This window comes from Schistocerca cancellata, chromosome 3, assembly GCF_023864275.1.
Source record: "Schistocerca cancellata isolate TAMUIC-IGC-003103 chromosome 3, iqSchCanc2.1, whole genome shotgun sequence".
Taxonomy (NCBI): Eukaryota; Metazoa; Arthropoda; class Insecta; order Orthoptera; family Acrididae; genus Schistocerca; species Schistocerca cancellata.
Genome location: NC_064628.1, coordinates 241,347,798 through 241,373,896, shown reverse-complemented (window position 1 = coordinate 241,373,896; position 26,099 = coordinate 241,347,798). Strand labels below are relative to the sequence as shown.

The window sequence follows — 26,099 nt, the reverse complement described above, 5'->3', positions numbered from 1 at the left end:
ATATGTTAAACAATTTTTAAGGAAGAATTAATGAGAACAAAAATGAAAGGCTGGAACAATTCGTAGAGACTAATTAGTAACCGATCCGGGGGTTTACCATATAAAATAGTATGTGAGAAAATACTATCACCAACAGGCTTATCCATGCTCAAAACGAATTATGGGACGGTAACAGAAAGCTAGGAATAGTCAGCTGCCCAGCGAATGGAAACACTACTTTCTCACGATGGAGAAGAAAGAGAGACAGATGATCAACGTAGGTTACCAGAAACATGATGGGAAGACTAAGAAACAGTAAACCCCTTCGCACAACAAGAAATCAGGCAAATTATTTTAAGACGTACTTGTCAAGAAATGTTCAAATGTGTGTGAAATCTTATGGGACTTAAGTACTGAGGTCATCAGTCCCTAAGCTTACACACTACTTAACCTAAATTATCCTAAGGACAAACACACACACACCCATGCCCGAGGGAGGACTCGAACCTCCGCCGGGACCAGCCGCACAGTTCATGACTGCAGCGCCTTAGACCGCCTGGCTAATCCCACACGGCAAGACGTACTTCTCACAGCCCGGCAGTTCGGAATTTCGCAGTCAGTTTCCGCCAGAGTGCAGCAGTGGGACTCACTTGAAGACGTTGTCGTAGGGCATTCCTCGTTGGCGACGAGCTGTCCACCGAACGCCATGGCGGCGGCGTAGGCGAAGAAACCGATGCTGCGCGACAGCGAGTAGGTGGCGGCGCGCAGGTGCGCAGCGCGGCCTGCAGCTCCTGCAGGTACTGCACGTGGAACTGGCGCTCCCGGCACAGCCCCAGCACAGTGCGGATGTTTCCCACCGACTCCACAGCCACCTGCGTGCAGCACCACGCAGTTGAGGTGAGTCGGTTATAAATGGGGGTGCGGCCGTGACTGTTACAAAAAAATTTGACTATATATGACGGTAGTGTCTGTTCCCGAAGAACAGTTACCGTTGATGACCATGCAGCTTTGCTAGAAATGAAATGATCATTAAATGGACACCCTAGCTGCAAACAGGCGTTGATATACTTCATTGGGGACATGTTGAAAACATGTGCCCCGACTGGGAACAGACTCTACCGTCATACATAGTTAAAATATGGCTTCCCGGCCATTGACCTTCTTGTACGAACGCACACGCTATGCCCGAACTCGTACGGGACTTGGTAGATTAATCTGCTACGAGTAATGAGTACGATGGGCAAACATCTATTAGGCGTACTACAAATGCAGTGGTGGGGACATGTTGGGAATTTGGGTCTAACGGGAAGCGTGCAGGTGATAAGTCCCTGCAGGCGCACTATCCTCTGTGCACTCGGTGGCTCAGATGGATAGAGCGTCTGCCATGTAAGCAGGACATCCCGGGTTCGAGTCCCGGTGGGAGCACACATTTTCAACATGTCCCCAATGAAGTATATCAACGCTTGTTTGCAGCTAGGGCGTCCATTTAATTATCATTTAAAAAAAAATTCACTATGGCTAAGGATGTTTCAGGAATTTATTGTCTGTCCACCTACCAAACGCTAGCTCATTAAGTCGCCCACACAAAATCGAAAATCAGCCATATTGATCGCTGAGGATCATTCTCTCCAAATTCTTACACGCAAGATTTCTAAAATCTCATCTACGCACCACACGGCCACGACTCTCGCCCTAGGTTGCCGACAAGTACCGGTATCGCGTTTGTGTCTGTGTTCGATGTGTAACTGTCGGAAGTTTCATTGTTGTATGTCTGTTAGTTATTGTTCAGTGCTGTATTGAGTAGAACGTTGTGTAGCACTGTTTGCGAATTTCGATATGGCAGACTGAGAGGAGCAATGCGTCTGATTTAAATTTTCTGTGAAATACAAGGAAACCTTTACAGAGACACACTAAATGACGCAGGAATCCTATTCTGATGCGTGATTATGCCGAACTCGGTGTTACTAAAGGGCTCACACGGCTTAAAAATAGCCGGGCGGAAGTTAAAGATGACCATCGTTCAGGACGCCCTTCGACGTCTACCGACGACGCTCGGTGTCAGGAACGCCGACGAAATTGTTTGTGCCAACCGAAGACTGACTGTCCGAGAGACCGCAGAAGATGTTGGTTCAAAATGGTTCAAATGGCTCTGAGCGCTATGGGACTTAACTGCTGAGGTCATCAATCCCCTACAACTTAGAACTACTTAAGCCTATGTCCGCAGCTCGTGGTCGTGCGGTAGCGTTCTCGCTTCCCACGCCCGGGTTCCCGGGTTCGATTCCCGGCGGGGTCAGGGATTTTCTCTGCCTCGTGATGATTGGGTGTCGTGTGCTGTCCTTAGGTTAGTTAGGTTTACGTAGTTCTAAGTTCTAGGGGACTGATGACCATAGATGTTAAGTCCCATAGTGCACAGAGCCATTTGAACCATTTTGAACTACTTAAGCCTAACTAATCTAAGGACATCACACACATCCATGCCCGAGGCAGGATTCGAACCTGCGACCGTAGCAGTCGCGCGGTTTCAGACTGTAGCGCCTAGAACCGCTCGGCCACACCGGCCGGCTTCAGTTGGATTATATCATGAAATCCTGTCATAGCATCTTGGACCGCATCGTGTTGTCGCCAGGTTCGTCCCACGGCTCATGAGTCAAGACCATAAAGGCCTTCGCCTCGCAATCCGTAAAGAGGTTTGCGATGGCGCAAATGAGAACGAAATGTCCCTTAAGAGAATCATAACTGGTGATGAAATATGGGTCTACGGCTATGATGTTGAGATCAAGGTTTAGTCTTCACAATGGGTCGGGAATGGTTCTCTAAGACCAAAAGAAGCTTGTCAGGTTATGTCAAATGTCAAAACCATGATGACAGTTTTCTTTGACTTAGAAGGATTCGTGTCACAGGGATAAACTGTTAATCGATGATAGTATCGGGACGTGTAGCGATGCCTGCGGGAAAATGTGAGATAGAAACGGCCTCAAATGTGGCAAGACAGTTCATGGATCTCGCATCATGATAACGCACCCGCATATTCATTCCTGTTGGTGTGTGACTATTGCACAAAAAACGAAAGCATTGTTCTGCCTCATCCTCCGAACTCTCCACACCTAGCCCTGCGGACTTCTTTTTATTTCCAAAGTTGAAAACCCTGTTGAAAGGACGAAGATTTGGAACGATAGACGAAATAGAAGAAAATTCGCGCGATCCGGAGCGTTGCATCAATTGTAGAGGAGAGAATTTCGGAGACCATGAGCAATAAGAAAACGTAAGAGCCGATAAATTTTGTGGATGAAGTGCTTGAATTTTATAAACAGCCTTCGTACTGTAGCAAACCGAAAGAATAAAGGATTAAGGCTATGGAATGAAGAAATTTCAATCGCATTAACAGACAATTAATTAACTCATCGACAAGCGTTACAGCAACAAACAGATGAAACAAAAGAAATGTAGAAGGAAAAAACCAAATGAAGCGAAAAATATTGTAAGGGAAACCCATCAACAGTCTTGGGACAAATTTATAAGCTCCAATGAAGATGATATACATCGGAGGCAAATGCTAGCCTATAATGTGGTTAAGCGTCTAGATAGCGAGGAAAGAGATGCAGCAAATATAAGTAACCGAAGAAGAACGATGTTTGCTACTTCAGAGATATGTAGTCTAATAACTCCCTTGGATAAGAAGAGGGAAATGATGAGCCTTTTTGCGATAGTGTTGATCCTGTTACCGTAGCGAAATTAAAAATACCATTAAAAGAAATGAAGAATACGAAAACTACGAAGAAGACGGAATAAATGCAGAATTGTTGAGATATAGGGGCCCAATATTAAATCAGAGACTTCTGAATCTAATTAATAAATGTTGGAATGGATATCATAATCGAAGATGCATGCCCAAGTTGCGTTTATATTTTAAAAAAGTGCTAGAAACAGGTGTGAAAAATATTGGGAAATAAACGTTTTGAATACAGGATGTAAAATGTATGCAAGAATATCAAACAGAGTATGAGCGATCACAGGCGTTTTCTATTAGAACAAAACAGCTTTAAAATGATAGATGCTGTACAGATATCTATTTAACAGTTAAGCAGATAATAGAAAAAAAGAAGGGAACATAACATTGAAACTCATATACCTTTCACTGATTAGGAAAAAGCATTCTACCGGATAAATAGGGAAAAATTACGGGAAGTAATGACTCAAAGAGGATATATGGAGCTCTTAATTAAAGTACCGTACTGAAAAGAATTTTTTATACACAACGATCAGCATGTCAGAAATGGAAGGTACAGTGAAGAGTTACATATAACTCATTGTGTAAGGCAGGATTGTAGCTTGTGTCCTATCTTGCTTACAATTTATGCAGATGATTTCGTTAGCGACTGGATATACAAAATTAACGGAGGCATTTGTATTGCAACAAATTTTACGCTTAAGAAGATGCTATTTGCTGGTGGTCAGATTACTATAAGTAAAACTAAAGAAGATCCGCAAAGACGAGTATATTTGTTACAGAAATTATGCGAGAATTATAATTTCAAAATTTTCATACATAAAACAAAAACATTGGCCTTCAGAGGTAAGTATAATGCCGGAACTAAGATTATAGTCAGTGATGCTATATTACAAAAATTCACAGGTATAAATTACATAGATACATGTCAGTTGTAGATGTGAAAGTAATTTTGAAAGCTATTTACCCTTGCTCCAGTAAACAGACGGTACAATAAACAGAGGCGTACAAACTAAGACCACAAAAGAAACGTAGATGAAGTAATGGCTGTGCCTGTTTTTCTTTATGGGTCTCTGAAACACGGACATACACGAAAGCTGATAAAAACAAGACACAAGCTGCCGAAATAAGGTTCTTGAGGACAATAAGAGGATGTACTCCTTCAAATAAAATTGAACATAAAAAAAGTAAGACAAGAACTAGGAATAAATTCTTTGTAAGGAGAAATTGTAAACTATAGGAATGAGTAAGCGCATGTTCATACAATACCGAAGGCGAGGACCTCAATAAGAGTGTTTTACTATAGATCTAAGAAAAGAGGATATCCGAGAAAACCAAGGAAACGATGGTGAAATGGGTTCTGATGTCGGGAGACGCAACTTTGCTTAATCCACGGAGTGCAGAACAAGAAGGAAATGGCGCAGAATGAAAGCACTTCAATTGGGTATTTAATGTTAACGAAGTACCTACTGCTAACACTCTGAGACGTTTCTTTTCCAGTGGGTACAGGAAAAAATCGTCTTCGAAAATAGTTTGGTCTGTCCATAATCCCACCAACATAGCCGGGTTATGGGAAGACAGACCCATTGTTTTAGAGAGGAGAATATGCACCGTCCTTAGGAACCCAAAAACCGGCGGTGGCGTCCCCAGTGGAGACCAAAACTGGCTCTGAACTCACGTTACATTATTAAATTATGAAACATATATACGGTTCTTTCAAATAAACAATTTTAGATATAATGTTAGATCGTTATATAACGAGCATTGACTAAGAACGATGCAGCCAGCTCGAAACACAATAATGTAATAAATATAAGAACATGTACATCCAAATAGTATTCCACAAGCTACCAAACGATGTGTTGCGGAGGGTACATCTGCTCCCTCCTCCCCCCCCCCCCCTTCCCTGTTCCATTCGCAAATGGCGAGTGGGAAGAACGTGTTCCGCAAGCAAACTGCGATATCATCAGTCTATTGTTATGATATTCCATCTGAAGTTGCATGACCTGTCCAGCAGGAAGGTGTTGAGTGCAGCGGCAAGTCGCTGCAAATGGCAACAGGTCACATGGTCGTTAACGTAGCCACTGGACCTCGAGGACCAGTTCTGGACATTGCTGCTCTCAGTATCTTGTTTATCTAACTCACCCATAATATATTTTATTTTGTACCGTCTACAAGAGTGATTTCGATTGCGATATTGCTCGCTTACGTCGACCCAGCTACTGACATAGAACTAGCTGTCTATCGTTCACGTAAAGTTTCAAGTGCTGCAAGACCACAGCTGTGCTAGTCCATTTCCGTATGTATAACTGTCAAATGTACTACAACAGCCAGTCTATAATCCTGTGCAGTTTTTGTGAGAGTCCTGCTATCGCATACCGTGTTTTCTTTTGCGATCGCTGTTTGTTTGTTAATGGAGACAGATAACTGCAGAGCAACTATCGTTAACCTGACAAGAGGAAGAAGAACTGAGGTTTAGCGTCTACTCAACAAACACAGAATGGGCAAGGATCGGGAGACCAGCTCAGTAGCGTACCTTCCAAAGCAGCTGTTCTTGCATTCGCCTTATGCGCTTTAGGGAAACCCTAAATCTGGCTCGTCGAATTGGAATTTTAACTCCGGTCCTCCCTGCAACTCCTCGTTCGGCATTATCTGACGAATCTTCACAGGGAGCCACATGGCACGCTGGTGTTTGTTCACAAAAAAAAAAAAAAAAAAAAAAAAAAAAAAAAAAAAAAAAAAAAAAAAAAAAAAAATGAACTGCAGGAACTCTTCACAATGAAAATTAGCTGACAATGAGTGAATCACCGTACTTGACATGTGTTTGGGAGATTTTTACGCTGATTCGTAGTAAGTAGACATTTTCTTGTGCTCTCCCGAACACTACAATATACACATATCAAACCAAAAACTCCCCAAATATGATCTCCTTTCGCTGCTCAGAGCTCTTGCTGTTAACTTCAAACAAAGTCATCAATATAGATACTCCACACGGCTTACTTATCGGTTGACGTAAACTCATTACTTGCTTCTCGTTATCGAGTCAGAAACATAAAAACACACAAACAGTCAAATAGAGAACTAAGATTGGGAAAATATATGTGGTGAATTGTATTTTCATATGACATTTGCTCAGAAATTCGCAGCCTACAAGACTCGTTGTACGTTATGATTATTCACTGAAGCATCTCGCTTATAATTCGCTCTTGTCCACATTCACAGTGCGTGTCATCAACATAAAATCCCAATTTCTCTTCGTATTGTCCGTGAAACTTTCAACTCCGAATCGTAATGTATTTAATGACTTCCGTACCAACCGGGTTTCGTTGTTTTCCAGGGAAAACAAGCTGTTGCTATCCATCTGCACACATGAACTGTTTTGTTCTTACACCCTTCGAATCCTCACCTTATCGGGATGCGCGGAAAGCCGTATGAAGCTCTCCTTGGACGTCGTCCGCTGTGCAGGAAGCATATGTGGATGCAATTATAAGCCTCACCACTTTTAACCCTCACCTTTCAACCTCACATTTACGTCCATTTCTCTGCGTACATTCTTTCAGTTAGGTAATAAAGTTTATGTGTAGGAGAAGGCTTGAGACTTAATCAGTCTACGTGTTTGATTGGACCTTGCATACATGTGTCTAGTATAAGGTGATCTGCAGAAGACTGAAGACGCATATTCCTCTCTAGAAAAATGCAGTGCTGTTGATGATTAGCGGATTGTAAAAGGATATGAATCTGATTTTGTTTCGTGTAGAAATATTCCATTTTGTCTTTATTGTAACGATGTTTTAAGGTGCGAGTACTGTCAGGCTTGGTTCCCAGTATCTGGAGCATTACAGTTCTGTAATTACGATCCTGGTCATACTGCATGTAGGTCACAACTAGCTACAGACTTCTCTTTTAGAAGAGTTTGGACTTATCTGTTCCCATTACAGAAACCTGAGAGCTTTCTGAGCACAGTTGTCAGATTCCTCTCCACAGCGTACATTTTCCGCTTTATGAAGCTAGAACTGTCATTTTTAGACAGAAATCTTCTTGTATTTGGAGTCAGCGGTTGGTTGTTAGTGTAGATATTGATGAGAAATTGAGCTATATTACCTCTTTGGGGCAGCTGTTTAGGGGGTACGCTCCCATGAATATGATATGCCTGGAAGTCAACTAAAAGCATACTATTTTGCTGAAGTTTTCTGATAAAATCAGTGCATTGGAGGTCCATTAGCAGGTTGCAAAATTTGACGTAAAGTAATCGGTTCTGTACTTTGTCGTATGGTGCTCTCAGAGACAAGAAAGTCACAAAAGAAAGATATTGAATTCCAAATGCATCCTCTATCAACCTCTAGGAACTGTATAAAGTTGTTTCCGCGTCGTAACCATTCTAATGTATATCTAGAGAATCACTTTTAAGTAGAATACGTAGAACTGTGTTAGTAATCATGTCTTCTACCAGTTTGTAAGGATGTCTTAAAAGGCTAATTATCCTAAATTTCTGGTTTAAGAAGAGCTATCACTCTGCACTATCACTATATCTTTGGTATTTGGCAGCTGCTCATATAATTGTTGAAGAGTTTGTAATGAATTTGTGTAGCGAAAGACGATCAGTGGCTCATCATTCGCTAAGCACAGAAATTGCCAATACTATTAAGAAAAGGATTACGCTATACTCATCGTACATTTATTATACGATAGAAACAAATTTACAATTATTGTTTTGCATTTCTCATAGTTTTACACAAATAATACTAATTTCAGTATTCTTCAGGTAAACTAATTTTTTCATCGAATTTATTTCGAAGTTTACCTGTCTACTTTTATTTCCAAATGAAGCTACCAAAGTTAAAATGGTTAATTATTCATTTTCAAATCAACGTAATAGAAAATATTGTCAATAGGGACGTCAGTTGTTATGTAAAATCTATTGAACTGGGAACCTAGAAACGACGGAGAGGCTTCGTCCCCGCCGTAGCATCTGTGGTACACAACCCCCAACAGGCTACAGCAGTCCATTCAGCCTTCGCCACCCCACACTGAACCCAGGGTAATTGTGCGGTTCGGCCCCCTGTGGAGGCCCCCGGGAACGTCTCACACCAGACCAGTGTAAGCCCAAATGTTTGGTGGTAGAGTAATTGGTGTACGCATACGTGGAGACAGTGTTTGCACAGCATACGCCTACATAGTGAAACTGAGGCGGAATAAGGGGAACCAGCCCGCATTCGCCGAGGCAGATGGAAAACCGACTTAAAAACCATCCACAGACTGGCCAGCACATCGGATCTCGACATTAATCTGCGGGGCGGATTCGTGCCGGGAACCGGCACGCCATTCCGCCCGGAAAGCAGTGCGTTAGACAGCGCGGTTAACCGGGCAGGCTCAGCCAGTAATATTACTTTCACTAAAATATGTAAAATAAAAAGTAAGCAGTGTTCACTACGATGAGATGAAATGACTCCAGTTAGAACCGCCTTGACGCACATAATCTCACCAACAAGCTGTCCCACCTTCGGCAAGACTGTTGCAGCCGCGAGCAGTGGCCTACCTTGGTGGCCTTCTCCACGGACGAGGCGTTGCCCAGGAACTCGCCGCGCTGTAGCTTCCCCTGGATGAAGAAGACGGCGAAGAGCGGCGGCACGAACGCCAGCACGAGCAGGCCCAGCCGCCATTCGTAGTACAGCGACGGCGCCACGGACAGCACCAGCGTGCCCAACGACTGCGTGATGGTGCCGATGCGCTGCCCAGTCACCTGCACCAGTAAAAAACACAGGGTTCAGCTCATCTGGCACTTTGGGTATGAAGCATACCTTACCACTGACCTATGCTCTACCCTGACCTAGTCTGCTTTCTGTGGATGCCTGTGATTAATGTTTATACGATGTAGCGTATATGGATATACACTCCTGGAAATGGAAAAAAGAACACATTGACACCGGTGTGTCAGACCCACCATACTTGCTCCGGACACTGCGAGAGGGCTGTACAAGCAATGATCACACGCACGGCACAGCAGACACACCAGGAACCGCGGTGTTGGCCGTCGAATGGCGCTAGCTGCGCAGCATTTGTGCACCGCCGCCGTCAGTGTCAGCCAGTTTGCAGTGGCATACGGAGCTCCATCGCAGTCTTTAACACTGGTAGCATGCCGCGACAGCGTGTACGTGAACCGTATGTGCAGTTGACGGACTTTGAGCGAGGGCGTATAGTGGGCATGCGGGAGGCCGGGTGGACGTACCGCCGAATTGCTCAACACGTGGGGCGTGAGGTCTCCACAGTACATCGATGTTGTCGCCAGTGGTCGGCGGAAGGTGCACGTGCCCGTCGACCTGGGACCGGACCGCAGCGACGCACGGATGCACGCCAAGACCGTAGGATCCTACGCATTGCCGTAGGGGACCGCACCGCCACTTCCCAGCAAATTAGGGACACTGTTGCTCCTGGGGTATCGGCGAGGACCATTCGCAACCGTCTCCATGAAGCTGGGCTACGGTCCCGCACACCGTTAGGCCGTCTTCCGCTCACGCCCCAACATCGTGCAGCCCGCCTCCAGTGGTGTCGCGACAGGCGTGAATGGAGGGACGAATGGAGACGTGTCGTCTTCAGCGATGAGAGTCGCTTCTGCCTTGGTGCCAATGATGGTCGTATGCGTGGTTGGCGCCGTGCAGGTGAGCGCCACAATCAGGACTGCATACGACCGAGGCACACAGGGCCAACACCCGGCATCATGGTGTGGGGAGCGATCTCCTACACTGGCCGTACACCACTGGTGATCGTCAAGGGGACACTGAATAGTGCACGGTACATCCAAACCGTCATCGAACCCATCGTTCTACCGTTCCTAGACCGGCAAGGGAACTTGCTGTTCCAACAGGACAATGCACGTCCGCATGTATCCCGTGCCACCCAACGTGCTCTAGAAGGTGTAAGTCAAGTACCCTGGCCAGCAAGATCTCCGGATCTGTCCCCCATTGAGCATGTTTGGGACTGGATGAAGCGTCGTCTCACGCGGTCTGCACGTCCAGCACGAACGCTGGTCCAACTGAGGCGCCAGGTGGAAATGGCATGGCAAGCCGTTCCACAGGACTACATCCAGCATCTCTACGATCGTCACCATGGGAGAATAGCAGCCTGCATTGCTGCGAAAGCTGGATATACACTGTACTAGTGCCGACATTGTGCATGCTCTGTTGCCTGTGTCTATGAGCCTGTGGTTCTGTCAGTGTGATCATGTGATGTATCTGACCCCAGGAATGTGTCAATAAAGTTTCCCCTTCCTGGGACAATGAATTCACGGTGTTCTTATTTCAATTCCCAGGAGTGTATATTATCAGCCAGAACATTATGACCACCTATCTAATAGCCTGTATATCCATCTTTGGCACGTATAACCGCGGGGCGCGTCGTGTCATGGAAACACTGAGGGCTTAGTAGGTCGCTGGAGGGAGTTGGCACAACATCTGAAGACACAAGTCACCTAATTCCCGCAATTTCCAGCAAGACTGCTGATGAGCTCCGACACCACTTTCAGTCACATCCCAGACGTGTTCGATAAGGTTCCAGATCTGTGCGAGATGGGGTGCCAGCACATCAACTGGAACTCGCCTCTATGTTCCTTGAGCCACTCCATCACACTCCTGGCCTTGTAACGTAGCGCATTATTTTACTGCAAAATGCCATTACCGTCGGTAAACATGATCGCCATGAAGGGGTGTACGTGGTCTGCAACCATTACGCGACACTCCGTCATGGTGCATTGCACGAACTCAACTGGACCCATGGATCCCAGATGAATGTTCACCAGACCATAATGGAACCGCCGCCAGCTTGTCTCCGTCCCACAGTATAGGTATCAGGGAGCTGTCCCCCTGGAAGACGACGAATTCGCGCTCAACATTCGGCCTTATGAAGAAGCTATCGGGCATCATCAGACTATGCAACGGTTTTCCACTGTTCCAACGTCCAGCGCCGATGGTCACCTGCCCACTTCAGTGGTAGCTGCCGATGTCGTGGTGTTAACATTGGCACACACATGTGTCGTTGGCTGCGGTGGCCCATCGTTAGGGGTGTTCGGTGCACTGTGTGTTCAGACACACTTCTGCTCTGCCCAGAATTAAAGGCTGATTTTAGTTCTGCCACAGTTCGCCGCCTGTCCCGTTTTATCAGTCTGCCCAACCTACGATGTCCGTCATCTGTAACGAGGGGTGGCCGCCCAACGCCACGGCATCTGGGCGTGGTCTCACCTTGGTTTCGCCACGTGTTGAAGACACTCACCATAGCACTCCTCGAACACCAGACTCGACAAGTTGTGCAGTTTCCGAATGCTCGTGCCAAACTTCCGGGCCATCACAATCTGCCTCGGTCAAAGATAAATCTCGCATTGCCCTTTCTACACGCCGACAGCACTGATACTACGTGCACCGTGCGTATGACTAGCAATTATTCCTCGCCAGATGACGCTGCTGTCACCTGCACGGGTTTATATCGATACTAGGCCGGTGGTCGTAATATTCTGGTCGATCAGTGTGTAGTTGTTCGTAACTATGGAAGCAAAATATCTGCAGGAAAAATGTGGAGAGATCGGAAATGAAACTGTCGTCGGGATATCGGGCAAGTTTGCGCGACCTTGTTGCGATGAGGGCAGACGCTTCGCCCAAAAACTCACCGTGATTTTGTTATCTGTCATGTCTCTGTAGATATTCTGCAAGCGCCTATGAATACCTGAGATGCTCTGATTTTCCGCCAAAAGAAATTCAGTCACAGCTCTCTGCTTCGAGCGCACTTCCGATATAGACGTTATTGTGAAGGCTACGTATAGCGCCACCACCTATCGAAACTTCATGAGACTATAGGGGCAGAAGCGGGAACGATAAATTCCGCATTTTTTCAACCAAAATCTGCGGAGAAAAAAAGTGTTGCATTGTTAACTGAAATCCTCTATCAATTTTTCATTAAACAGAAACACATCTTACAATTCACGCGTTCCTCACGTTCAGAAACTATTTCTTGATATGTTCCGTGGCATACTTTATTTCTGTATAACAGTTTTCATACTTTATTTCCATATAACAACTTGATACTTTGTTACGCACGATTAATACTTCTAAATACAATCGCTTTGAACTATTTCTTGCGTCCATTATCTATCACATCTTGCTGCTATCGAATAACTTGATCATTCTCGAGCATTTTCGACAATGATATATATGAACTTGGATGAATATGTAGCTGAAAAGTATTGCAAGCTTTCTGTTGAAACTTCATGCTGAAATAGATACACTATGTGATCAAAAGTACCCAGACGCCCCCAAATATTAGGTGCATTTTGCGGCCACCTACTGCCAGGTGCTCGATATCAGTGACCTCTGTAGTCATTACACACCGTAAGAGAGCAGAATGTGGCGCTTCGGGGAACTCACGGACTTCGAACGTGGTCAGGAGATTGGGTGTCACTTGTGTCATACGTCTGTATGCGAGATTTCCACACTCCTGAACATCCCTGGGTCTACTGTTTCCGATATGATAGCGAAGAGGAAGCGTGAAGGGACACGAACAGCACAAAAGTGTACAGGCTGACCTCGTCTGTTGACTGACAGAGACCGCCGACATCTGAAGAGCACGTAATATGTGATAAGCAGACATCTATCCAGACCTTCACACAGGACTTCCAGACTGCATCAGAATCCATTGCAAGTACTATGACAATTAGGCGGGAGGTCAGAAAACTTGGATTTCACGATCGAGCGGCTGCTCATAAGCCACACATCACGCCGGTAAATGCCAAAGGACACCTCGCTTGGTGTAAGGAGCGTAAACGTTGGACTATTGAACAGTGGAAAAATGTTTTGTGGAGTGAAGAATCACGGTACACAATGTGGCGATTCGATGGCACGGTGTGGGTATGGCGAATGCCCGGTGAACGTCATCTGCCAGCGTATATAGTGCCAACAGTAAAATTCGGAGGCGGTGCCTTTATGGTGTGGTCGTGTTTTTCAGGGAGGAGGCTTGCACCCCTTGTTGTTTTGCGTGACACTATCACAGTACAGGCCTGCATTGATGTTTAAAGCGCCTTCTTGCTTCCCATTGTTGAAGAGCGATTTAGGGATGACGATAGCATCTTTTAACACTCCTATGACGAAGTGTTTACACGACAAAAATATTCCTGTAACCGACTAGCTTGCACAGAGTCCTAATCTGAATCCTATAGAACACGTCTGGGATGTCTTGGAACGCCGACTTCGTGCCACGTCTCACCGACCAACATCGATAGCTCTGCTCAGTGCAGCGCTCCATGGAGAATGGGCTGCCATTCGCCAAGAAAATTTCCAGCGCCTGATTGCACATATGCCTGCGAGAGTGGAAGCTGTCATCAAGGTAAGGGTGGGCCAACACCCTACTGAACTGCAGCATTACCGATGGCGCCACGAACTTGTAAGTCATTTTCAGCCAGGTGTCTGGATACTTTTGATCACACAGTGTATCTGCATTAGACAAAATATGCTGTAATGAATCACAAGCTATCAGTCTATTTTAATGAGATATTTAAATCTATCCCATGAACAAACATCATCCATTGCCATACATGATACACATTCAACCATGCTGAATGGAGTAGATAGATCGCTAATACGTGCAGCCGTGAGGGACAACGGACTTCAAACACTGTCTCCTATATGAAGAAATGGTGAGTGAATAGAGGAAAGGAACTGCAGGTTTTGAGCCAAAGTCATACCTGGGAATGAGAACAAGTGCGAGAAAAACTCGGAAGCAGTATTCAGATAACCCATCTTCGTAGCCGAAGTCGCTAAGCCTTGTCTGTCTGGTGGGACTCTACTAAGAAGTACTCGATTCGAAATCTGCTCATTTTCATCACAAATTTTTCACCGCTGGAAAGGGGAGGAAATTGGGTGGTTCAGTCTTTCTGATCCCAGGCATCCCATGAGTTAAATTCTAAATGTTTCCGTAGTATTTCTGGGAGCGATGGGATTTCACACCGTTGATGGTGATCCTTCCGTGGATCAAGAACGTTGACACTGGCAGCACGCATTGAAAAGTGGAGTAGGTCCTCTCACCAGATTATACCGTCTCCGTTCCTTTCTACAAAAAACACTGCACTAAACAATCCTCATCACAATGAGCCACATGACACACATACGAGTGTTCCCATTCATTATAGGGAGCAGGAAAACAATGATAAACCATGTCTATTCTGCTCTTTCCAAGGGCCGCATTTAAGGGAGTGCACTGTCTCATATATCAAATATCAATACTAACCAGCACCGAACAGTAGTTTTCAGCAGGAAGAATTTATTCTTAATACTCATATTATCACTGACGACTTGAGACGTTGTGCCGTAAGGATCAACGGTTTCAGAATATTACTTACGCCAGGAGAGTTAAATAATGACGAAATCATATTATTGCACTCCTGGAAATGGAAAAAAGAACACATTGACACCGGTGTGTCAGACCCACCATACTTGCTCCGGACACTGCGAGAGGGCTGTACAAGCAATGATCACACGCACGGCACAGCGGACACACCAGGAACCGCGGTGTTGGCCGTCGAATAGCGCTAGCTGCACAGCATTTGTGCACCGCCGCCGTCAGTGTCAGCCAGTTTGCCGTGGCATACGGAGCTCCATCGCAGTCTTTAACACTGGTAGCATGCCGCGACAGCGTGGACGTGAACCGTATGTGCAGTTGACGGACTTTGAGCGAGGGCGTATAGTGGGCATGCGGGAGGCCGGGTGGACGTACCGCCGAATTGCTCAACACGTGGGGCGTGAGGTCTCCACAGTACATCGATGTTGTCGCCAGTGGTCGGCGGAAGGTGCACGTGCCCGTCGACCTGGGACCGGACCGCAGCGACGCACGGATGCACGCCAAGACCGTAGGATCCTACGCAGTGCCGTAGGGGACCGCACCGCCACTTCCCAGCAAATTAGGGACACTGTTGCTCCTGGGGTATCGGCGAGGACCATTCGCAACCGTCTCCATGAAGCTGGGCTACGGTCCCGCGCACCGTTAGGCCGTCTTCCGCTCACGCCCCAACATCGTGCAGCCCGCCTCCAGTGGTGTCGCGACAGGCGTGAATGGAGGGACGAATGGAGACGTGTCGTCTTCAGCGATGAGAGTCGCTTCTGCCTTGGTGCCAATGATGGTCGTATGCGTGTTTGGCGCCGTGCAGGTGAGCGCCACAATCAGGACTGCATACGACCGAGGCACACAGGGCCAACACCCGGCATCATGGTGTGGGGAGCGATCTCCTACACTGGCCGTACACCACTGGTGATCGTCGAGGGGACACTGAATAGTGCACGGTACATCCAAACCGTCATCGAACCCATCGTTCTACCATTCCTAGACCGGCAAGGGAACTTGCTGTTCCAACAGGACAATGCACGTCCGCATGTATCCCGTGCCACCCAACGTGCTCTAGAAGGTGTAAGTCAACTACCCTGGCCAGCAAGATCTCCGGATCTGTCCCCCATTGAGCATGTTTGGGACTGGATGAAGCGTCGTCTCACGCGGTCTGCACGTCCAGCACGAACGCTGGTCCAACTGAGGCGCCAGGTGGAAATGGCATGGCAAGCCGTTCCACAGGACTACATCCAGCATCTCTACGATCGTCTCCATGGGAGAATAGCAGCCTGCATTGCTGCGAAAGGTGGATATACACTGTACTAGTGCCGACATTGTGCATGCTCTGTTGCCTGTGTCTATGTGCCTGTGGTTCTGTCAGTGTGATCATGTGATGTATCTGACCCCAGGAATGTGTCAATAAAGTTTCCCCTTCCTGGGACAATGAATTCACGGTGTTCTTATTTCAATTTCCAGGAGTGTAATTACTAAATCGTATTATTTCATTGTAAAACAAAAAAGAAACGACGCACCACGGAAGTAGTTAGATGTGATGTATATGTACGGACAAGCAAACGCTGACAATTTCAGAAAAACTGGATGATTTGTTCAAGAGAAGGATCTTTGCAAATTGAGTAAGTAAGTATCACGTTGGTCCACCTTTGGTGCTTGTGGATGCAGTTATTCGGCTTGGCATTGATTGATAGAGCTGATGGATGTCCTCCTGAGAGGTATCGTCCCAAATTCTGTCCAATTGGCTGTGAGGTCGTCAGTAGGCCGAGCTGGTTGGGGGATCCTGCCCGTAACACTCCAGGCATTCCCAGTTCCACAGAATTTGGCATGATGTCCCTCAGCAGGGCATCCAACAACTCAGTCAGTCAATATCATGCTGAATAACTGTTTGCATAAGGACTAGACATGAGCCAAGGCGTTACTGACGCAATTTGTAAATCTCTTTCTCTTGAATAAATCATCCAGTTCTCCTGAAACTGTTATCATTTGCTTGTCTGTACACCTACTGATTTCCGTCCCGTTTAGGTAATTCCATCGTCACATCGATTTTCTCTCTGCTAGAGTTTAGTTGTAACTATCGTGTCGCAGTATTGTACAAATTTTATATGTTCAATGTCTGACACAGCAACCAAGGACTGGAAATGGGAAAATTTGAAAGTACCAAAATTGGATATACATATCTTTTTTAACCTATAAACCACTAACCATGTTATGGCTAATATCTTCAGGTAGGTTTGAAGTACCAGTGAAGCCTCCTAGCACATCGAAGTACCTTCAGCACATTAAACAGTGTGAAAGTTTATATAATAATGACAATGGAAAACTCAGTGTGCTGACCATGTTTAACCGCAGTGGTAAACGTGTTATTGCCTCTTTGTCCCTCGCTTCCTACGAATAAGAAGCAATAGTGCATTTTACTTCATTTGAGCTATTTTCAGCGTGAATGTAACAACCAAAGGATAGGCTGCTGATCAGAAAGAGCCATCACAACGTGATGTAAGTTGAAATGATTGGAATTTAACTGAGTAGTGCGCAGAATAATGAAATAAAACAAAATATTGCTCAGTTCTGATCTTCCCATCCTAGGAACTAATCCTCGCCTTGTATTTACCAAAAAATGTACGTACTGAAAGAAAAGAAGGACTTATTAGCCCCGGTCAATTTTCTTAAAGTGAAGTACAAGGAATTTCATTTCTGTGTGTGTCAGTGGTGTCAGTACTGTATTCTACGTTACCGCTCAAAATTAAGTAAAGTGATGCTGTGAAGATTAAGCGATTCACTTACATCTTTACCTGAATTTTCATTTTTATATTTCTTAAACGCCTTTTATATCAGACTTTACAAATGATTTGAAACTGTCAGAATTTCCATTCTTTCGAATAACATGTGTTCTAACGTCATGTTTTTTACCTGTTTTCTTTAATTTTAACGTTTCGCAGTTTCATCGTTTACCAGTTCCAGTCTACAACTGTCTATGATCATGCATCGCTTGCCAGCCATGCTGTAAACTACACGGCCTGTTTAGTACCCACATTAGCAAGATTTTGGGAGAATGTCTTAAGAGAAGACAAAAACTGACTACTCGATGCATACGTTCTGGTTGTTGCTATCATTATCTGTCAGAAATTTAATTTTTTACCAGATGAAAAGTTTAATAAAATTTTACTGAATGAAAAATAAGTTTTAGAGTCAGTGAAAATACGTACGATATTGCAGTGCCTGTGTTGCTCTGAATTACTATGCCAAGTCCCTTTGGACATGCATGCGTGCATGTATGCATGTCCAAAGGAACAGGTACTGCGGTGACTACAGCCGTCAGGGAATGCATTCAGTGTATTCGCAATTGCGAATATGGACAACCATCAACTGTAGAATGAAATGACAACGAAAATTTGTGTCACACCGAGACTTGAACTCGGATTTGTCGCTTACTGCAAGCGGTCGCCTTATCATTTCGCTGTACCTGCACGGTTCACTGCCAGACCCAAACTTCCATATGAAGTCAAACATCTGTCAGAGGCACTGCAATATCGCATTTATCCGCAGACATCGGGCAAGTTACTTTCACAAGAAATGTCTCACCTGTGCAGGAATATATGTAATGTATGTAGGACTACAGGTTGCCGACACATGGTTTACAACATATGGAAGTTTGGGTCTGGCCGAAAGTTGTGCATAGATAGCCAAATGGTAACTGGCAGCTCAGAGTGTTCGGTCAGAGGGCTGCCCGCCCTCTGTAATAAAAAACTGAGTAAAAGAATCTACGATCAATTTGAACGAATGTCTTGTGACGTCCGCCGAGACCAAACGCAACGAACAGCACCGAACAAATGCAAAAAAAGAAAAAGAGCGTAAGGCGATCGCTCGCGATAAGCGGGAAATCCGGGTTCGAGTCCCGGGCTCGCAAAAGTTTTAATCGTCATCATTCTATTCTACAGCTCTACAGCTAATGGTTGTGCATATTCGTAATTGCGAATACATTTAATGTACTTGATATCAGTTAAAATATTTTTTGTTTTCTTGTTCTTATTATTATTGCTGTAATCAAAAGGTATTCCTTTACTCCATAGAGAGAATATTACGTGTAAATTCTTTGTCTCGAGTTAAAATCGTGACCAGGTTAAGAACAGAACTTTTCAGTGATCTATGCCAGGCGCTCTGATTCCTTGTTTTGTATATTCTTTTGCTGGCAGCCTCGTTTCTTCCCAAGAATAGTCTAGAGACAAGTATCTCAATAACAAAAAATAATTTTCAATGTTTAAAACGCTCATGTGTGCGGCGGTGACTGCGGCACTCACCCCTTGTACACTCCTGGAAATTGAAATAAGAACACCGTGAATTCATTGTCCCAGGAAGGGGAAACTTTATTGACACATTCCTGGGGTCAGATACATCACATGATCACACTGACAGAACCACAGGCACATAGACACAGGCAACAGAGCATGCACAATGTCGGCACTAGTACAGTGTATATCCACCTTTCGCAGCAATGCAGGCTGCTATTCTCCCATGGAGACGATCGTAGAGATGCTGGATGTAGTCCTGTGGAACGGCTTGCCATGCCATTTCCACCTGGCGCCTCAGTTGGACCAGCGTTCGTGCTGGACGTGCAGACCGCGTGAGACGACGCTTCATCCAGTCCCAAACATGCTCAATGGGGGATAGATCCGGAGATCTTGCTGGCCAGGGTAGTTGACTTACACCTTCTAGAGCACGTTGGGTGGCACGGGATACATGCGGACGTGCATTGTCCTGTTGGAACAGCAAGTTCCCTTGCCGGTCTAGGAATGGTAGAACGATGGGTTCGATGACGGTTTGGATGTACCGTGCTCTATTCAGTGTCCCCTCGACGATCACCAGTGGTGTACGGCCAGTGTAGGAGATCGCTCCCCACACCATGATACCGGGTGTTGGCCCTGTGTGCCTCGGTCGTATGCAGTCCTGATTGTGGCGCTCACCTGCACGGCGCCAAACACGCATACGACCATCATTGGTACCAAGGCAGAAGCGACTCTCATCGCTGAAGACGACACGTCTCCATTCGTCCCTCCATTCACGCCTGTCGCGACACCACTGGAGGCGGGCTGCACGACGTTGGGGCGTGAGCGGAAGACGGCCTAACGGTGTGCGGGACCGTAGCCCAGCTTCATGGAGACGGTTGCGAATGGTCCTCGCCGATACCCCAGGAGCAACAGTGTCCCTAATTTGCTGGGAAGTGGCGGTGCGGTCCCCTACGGCACTGCGTAGGATCCTACGGTCTTGGCGTGCATCCGTGCGTCGCTGCGGTCCGGTCTCAGGTCGACGGGCACGTGCACCTTCCGCCGACCACTGGCGACAACATCGATGTACTGTGGAGACCTCACGCCCCACGTGTTGAGCAATTCGGCGGTACGTCCACCCGGCCTCCCGCATGCCCACTATACGCCCTCGCTCAAAGTCCGTCAACTGCACATACGGTTCACGTCCACGCTGTCGCGGCATGCTACCAGTGTTAAAGACTGCGATGGAGCTCCGTATGCCACGGCAAACTGGCTGACACTGACGGCGGCGGTGCACAAATGCTGCGCAGCTAGCGCCATTCGACGGCCAACACCTCGGTTCCTGGTGTTTCCGCTGTGCCGTGCGTGTGATCATTGCTTGTACAGCCCTCTCGCAGTGTCCGGAGCAAGTATGGTGGGTCTGACACACCGGTGTCAATGTGTTCTATTTTCCATTTCCAGGAGTGTATATTGGCGGCGTCTCCGGAAAGCCTGGCGCAGAGCGCTCCGGTGCTGTTGTTTTTGTTGTCGAAGTACGCCACCTCCTGAAGCAGCATCGCCGAAAACATCAGACCTCGAAAGCGCATCGTCAGCTTCTCTCCGGCGAGTCCGTACATGTACATCTAGAGAATAAAAAATATCGGTGACTTATTCGGTCCGTGCTGGTTCATTTATAGCAATATTAGTGTTTCCTCTGCTGCCATCTGCTCTTCAGGTGCAAACCAGTTCATCTTTGACAGTAAAACACATTTTGCGACTCTAACGGTAAAATAGTTCTTACCAAAGACTATTTACATACCTGAATGAGCGTTACTAGTCCCATTATCACGCCGACGATGACGAAGAGCACGGAGAAGAAATTAGTGTCGCTGCTAATCTGTTCAGGGTCGTCTTGCCCAAGAGTCTGCAAAAAGAAATTTACAACCTTCCTTTACCACATAGTACAAAAATGCGAGGTACTAAACCTCTAGGTTACTAGCAAAGAAGTTCAACAAAATGTTTTACGTCCCGTGTAAGCGTGCAATTTTGCATCTCTGAACATTTAAAGTTAGATATCAATCTTTTCACATTTGATATCTTATCAAAATCTGACTAAATATCAGAGCACCTGTTTCCGACAATCCATCATTACTGCACCATCTGCAAAAAGTCTGAGGTGATTCTAAGCAGCCGGCCGGGGTGGCCGAGCGATTCTAGGCGCTATAGCCTGGAACCCCGCTACAGCTACGGTCGCAGGTTCGAATCCTGCCTCGGGCATGGATGTGTGTGATGTCCTTAGGTTAGTTAGGTTTAAGTAGTTCTAGGTCCTAGGGGACTAATGACCTCAGAAGTTAGGTCCCATAGTGCTCAGAACCAGATTCTAAGCATTGTCTTGTAGGAAGGACACCAACTTAAGTTACTGAGGCACCTTCGAAGTTACAGTTGTATCGATGGCTATCTAACCAATACATCCCCAACCAAATCACAAATTCCAGTCATATCCCATTTGATCGTGTTTTCTTTAAACAGTAATGGTGCGGTACAGATCCAAATGCTTTTCGGATACCAAATGACACGGTACCTACCTCTCTGCCTTGATCTGTGGCTCGCAGGACGGCATATTAGAAGAATATGAGTTGGATTTCACACGGCCGATGTTTACAGAGTAGAGGATGGTTAGCCTGGAGGAGCGCATCTTCGACGCGCATCCTTCAGCGGATGTGTGATTGGTGCAGAGCTAATTGCTCCAAAACGAGTCCTAAGCTATCAACGTATGTCATTTCCCTCGGCAGTTGCTCGCTCTAGACACTTAAGATGAACTATGGTTCGATATCTCGAACCATTCACAAAACACTGTTATTGTGACTGACCATGTAGGTAAAAGTTGTCTCTTAAGCACACACCGGGTGAGAGCTGTTATTCGAAGTTGCGCATTTCATCATAGTACTTGTAGAAAACCTACGTCTACCTCTAAATATGCGATGTGTGCCTGAAAAGAAATATAACTTTTGAAATAGCGCACCAGCCGGAAGAGGGACGAGCGCTGTGGCTACTGAGCCCACGCGGAGGCAGGTTTAGACAGCAAACCACCGTTTGCCTTGTTTTGCTGTGATCATTAGTCCAGATCACGTCTTCCGTGATTTGGACCGTTAGCAAGCGAGCTACATAAAAAATGACTCTGAGCCCTATGCGACTTAACATCTGAGGTCATCAGTTCCCTAGACTTAGAACTACTTAAACCTAACTAACCTAAGGACAGCACATACATTTATGCCCGAGCTAGGATTCGAACATGCGACCGTAGCAGCAGCACGATTCCGGACTGACGCGCCTAGAACCGCTCGGCCACAACGGCCGGGAAGCGAGCTACAGCTGCTGAAGTAAGCTTGTGCACAATCTGTTCGTCAGATTAGGTCCAAACTGACAATCAAAGAGCTTGAAGAACAACGTATGCTTGCGTGAAATTTTGCTGTAAACTCGGCAAAACTTGCTTACCAAAGCATACGAGAAGGACAGTATGATCCTCACGTAGTGCAATGAGTGCTTTAACCGTTTTCAGCAGGACAGAATGTTGCTCGGAGACGGCCCCAAGCCTAGACGATCTTCGACATTAACAGATGATAACTATGTCGAGAAAGCTCGTGCTGTCCTTCGTGCAAATTGTCTAGCTGGTCCAGAAGTTAATGGCGAATCCTAGCTCGCATGAGCAATGTGTACAGGAAGAGGCCTGAATTGTGGGAAAACCAGACTTAGATATTGCATCCTGAGAATGCGCCAGCTCCGTCGTCATTTTCTGTCCGCAGCTATCTAGCGAATCATCACATTCCCGTTGTGTCGTATCCACCGTATTCTCCGGACCAAACCCGAATAGACTTCATCCCGATTCCCAAACTTAAAACCAAGTTGAAAGTACATCGTCCCCAAACCATGAAGCAGAGTCAGGAGGAGGGAGGAGAAGGAGATTAATGCTTAACTAAACGTCGACAACAAGGTCTTTAAGCCGGAGCACAGGCTCACAGTAGGGAAAGACGGAGAAGAGAAACGGCCACGCCCTTTCAGAGGAACCATCCCGGAATTTTCCTTGAGCGATTTAGGGAAATCATGGAAAACCGAAACCTGCATATCCGGACGCGGGTAGCAGACTCAGGACAATGCAACAAGACACCTGCGCGCCATCCCAGAAAATGCGTTTCAGGAGGCTCTCTAGAAGTGGAAGAAGCGATGGGAAAGGTGTACTGCCAGTAGCGGGGAACATTTTCAGGAGAACAGTGCTTAAAATGTTGTACAATAAGCAAAAAAGGTGTTGTAGTAAATCTCACTCCCAAAGTAAAGACGAGGGCTGGGGAGCGAGCCAGCCCGCTTGTTATAATGGCGGTTTCCCTACATCCAACTACGTATGTACTGGGCTGGTATCCACATCCCGCTTGAGGTACACTCTACTCAAAGACTTAGAAAACTGGTGAACGTGAGATATGTACTTATGTGACAAAAATCTTGTGATCCCCCCTAACAGAATGTCAGGTCTCCTTTTGCCCAGCATAATGCGCCAAATCGATGTGGCACACACTCAACAAGTCGTTGGAAGTACCCAGCCGAACTACTGAGCCATGCTGCGTTTGCAACCATCTATAATTGGAAAAGTGTTGCCGATGCAGGATTGTGTGCACGAACTGACCTCTCAAATGTGTGCCGTAACTGTTTGATGGGATTCATGTTGGGCAATCTATGAGGCGAAGTCATCCGCTCGAATTGTCCAAAATGTCCTTAAGCTAATCGCGAACTACTATGGACCGTCACATGGTGCATTCCGTCGTCGTTTGGGAACATGAAGTCCATGAATGTCTGCAAATGGTCTCCAAACAGCAGAACATAACCATTTCCAGTCAATGATCGATTTAGTTGGACCAGAGAACCCAGTCAATTCCCTGTAAACTCGGCCCACTTTATTATGGAGCCACCAGTGGTTTGCACAGTGCCTTGTTGACAACTCGGGTCCATGGCTTCATGCGGTCTGCGCTACACTCGAATCCTACCATCAGCTCTTACCAACTGAAATCGGGACTCATCTGATCAGGCCACGGTTTTCCAGTCGTCAAGGGTGCAACTGATAACGTCACGGACCCTTTTGTGGTCTTGTATTGCCACACCAGACTAATCAACTAGTGATCGAATAAAAGCATAGGAACACATTTTCTCGGGTTCTCGGTCACTAATGACCTAGTCGTCGACGGATCGTTAAGCCATGATACTGCTTCATTCTTTTCTTTCGGTAAGACTGAGTTTTAAGGCAAAACAAAACACGTTCGAGCGTCTACGTGCTACCAAAATCAGGCGTACAAATAGCGGAGAAGGAGGTTACTGTTTTTAGGATACTGGACAAACTGTAATAATCACAGATAATTCCATTTGTTCACCGTACAATGTTAAGAGAAAGAATTTTATTTAAGTCGAAGGTACTCAACGCTCCGTCTATCGGATCGTAGAACCTCTGTATAAGTTGGATACAAGTAGATTTGCCACAACCTGAGCTCCCGACCAGAGCGACTGTCTCACCGCCTTTGATGGTCAGGTTCAGACCTTTCAGGATCTGAAAGATCAGTATTTATGATAGCAGGAACAGTATGGGCATTGATATAATAATAAAGTGTCAAAATATATTTTAGAAACGAAAGGTTTTTGTTGTGAAGCACACTGCAGATTTCCCCTGAGGCGTTTAAATACGTTTTTATGAACAAAATATGGCTTTTAGTTACCTTCACGCCTTTGCGGGAAGGATACTCGAAATGCACGTCGTTGAAGTTGATGGAGCCGTCGACTTTGTCCGGGCGCTCTCCCTCAGTGGAAATGCTGTCGATCAGAGATTCGCGGTCGATGACGGAGTACACCTTGGCGGCGGCACCCCTCGCTATCGAAAATGCTTCGATAAATGGCGACGCGACCCCGAACGACATGAAGCCTGTCATGCATCCCATGAACACCTGCGGCAGAGAGAAAGGCATCTGCTATAGTGCTGCAGAACTCCACGTCAACTGTTCAACTGGTACTGTAGTAAAACGTAACTTACATGAGATGGAATAAAGTACAGTTTGATTAAGGGTCATCTAATCTCCGGGTATAATATTTCGTACGTCACAGCAAGGACTTCCTTAGATACAAGTTTAGTTGTGTAATTCTAATGATTACATTGGAATGACATGAAAGATTTTACCTTTCCTTTCTGTGTGCAGGAAACCGAAAGCCGAGGCCGTTTCTAATTTGTTTAATACTGAAGTGTAGTTCCGGTAGTGCTGCCCGTATTGAACTCAACTGTTCAGCAGGCAAACGCGTTACCTTATCTTCTGCTCTGACTCCGTAAGGCACTGCATCCGCATTCCGGAGGGGAGCAGTTCGAATCCCTTTTCGCTCATCAAGATTTAGGTTTCCTTTGGTTTCCCGAACTAGCTTAAAACGAATGCCACGTTGATTCCGTTGTAAATGACACAACCAGTTTCCTTCATCATCCGTTCTCAATCCAAGTTTAGACTCCGTCTCTAATGACCTTGTCGTCGACGGAAAAAATAAGTCTCCCTTTTTTCCCCTTTTTAAAAACTCGTCTGCCAAACTGGTTTTCAGTTTATTAAATAGTGTTGGAAACTTCTTAACAAACCAAATTAAAGGCGTCAGACATTTCGTGAAAGCAAGCTTTCTAAGTGGAACCCCTCTAGTAAACTGAATTCTTTTTATTTCGGAGCACGGTAGTCAAGTGATAGGACAAGATCTGAAATTTTGTTCAACAATAAGCAAAGCCA

General features: G+C 45.9%; 1 pseudogene; it reads right to left on the bottom strand.

The window, feature by feature from the left end:
- Positions 1 to 26,099, bottom strand: part of LOC126176242 (ATP-dependent translocase ABCB1-like) — an 88,149-nt pseudogene that overhangs the window by 33,242 nt on the left and 28,808 nt on the right.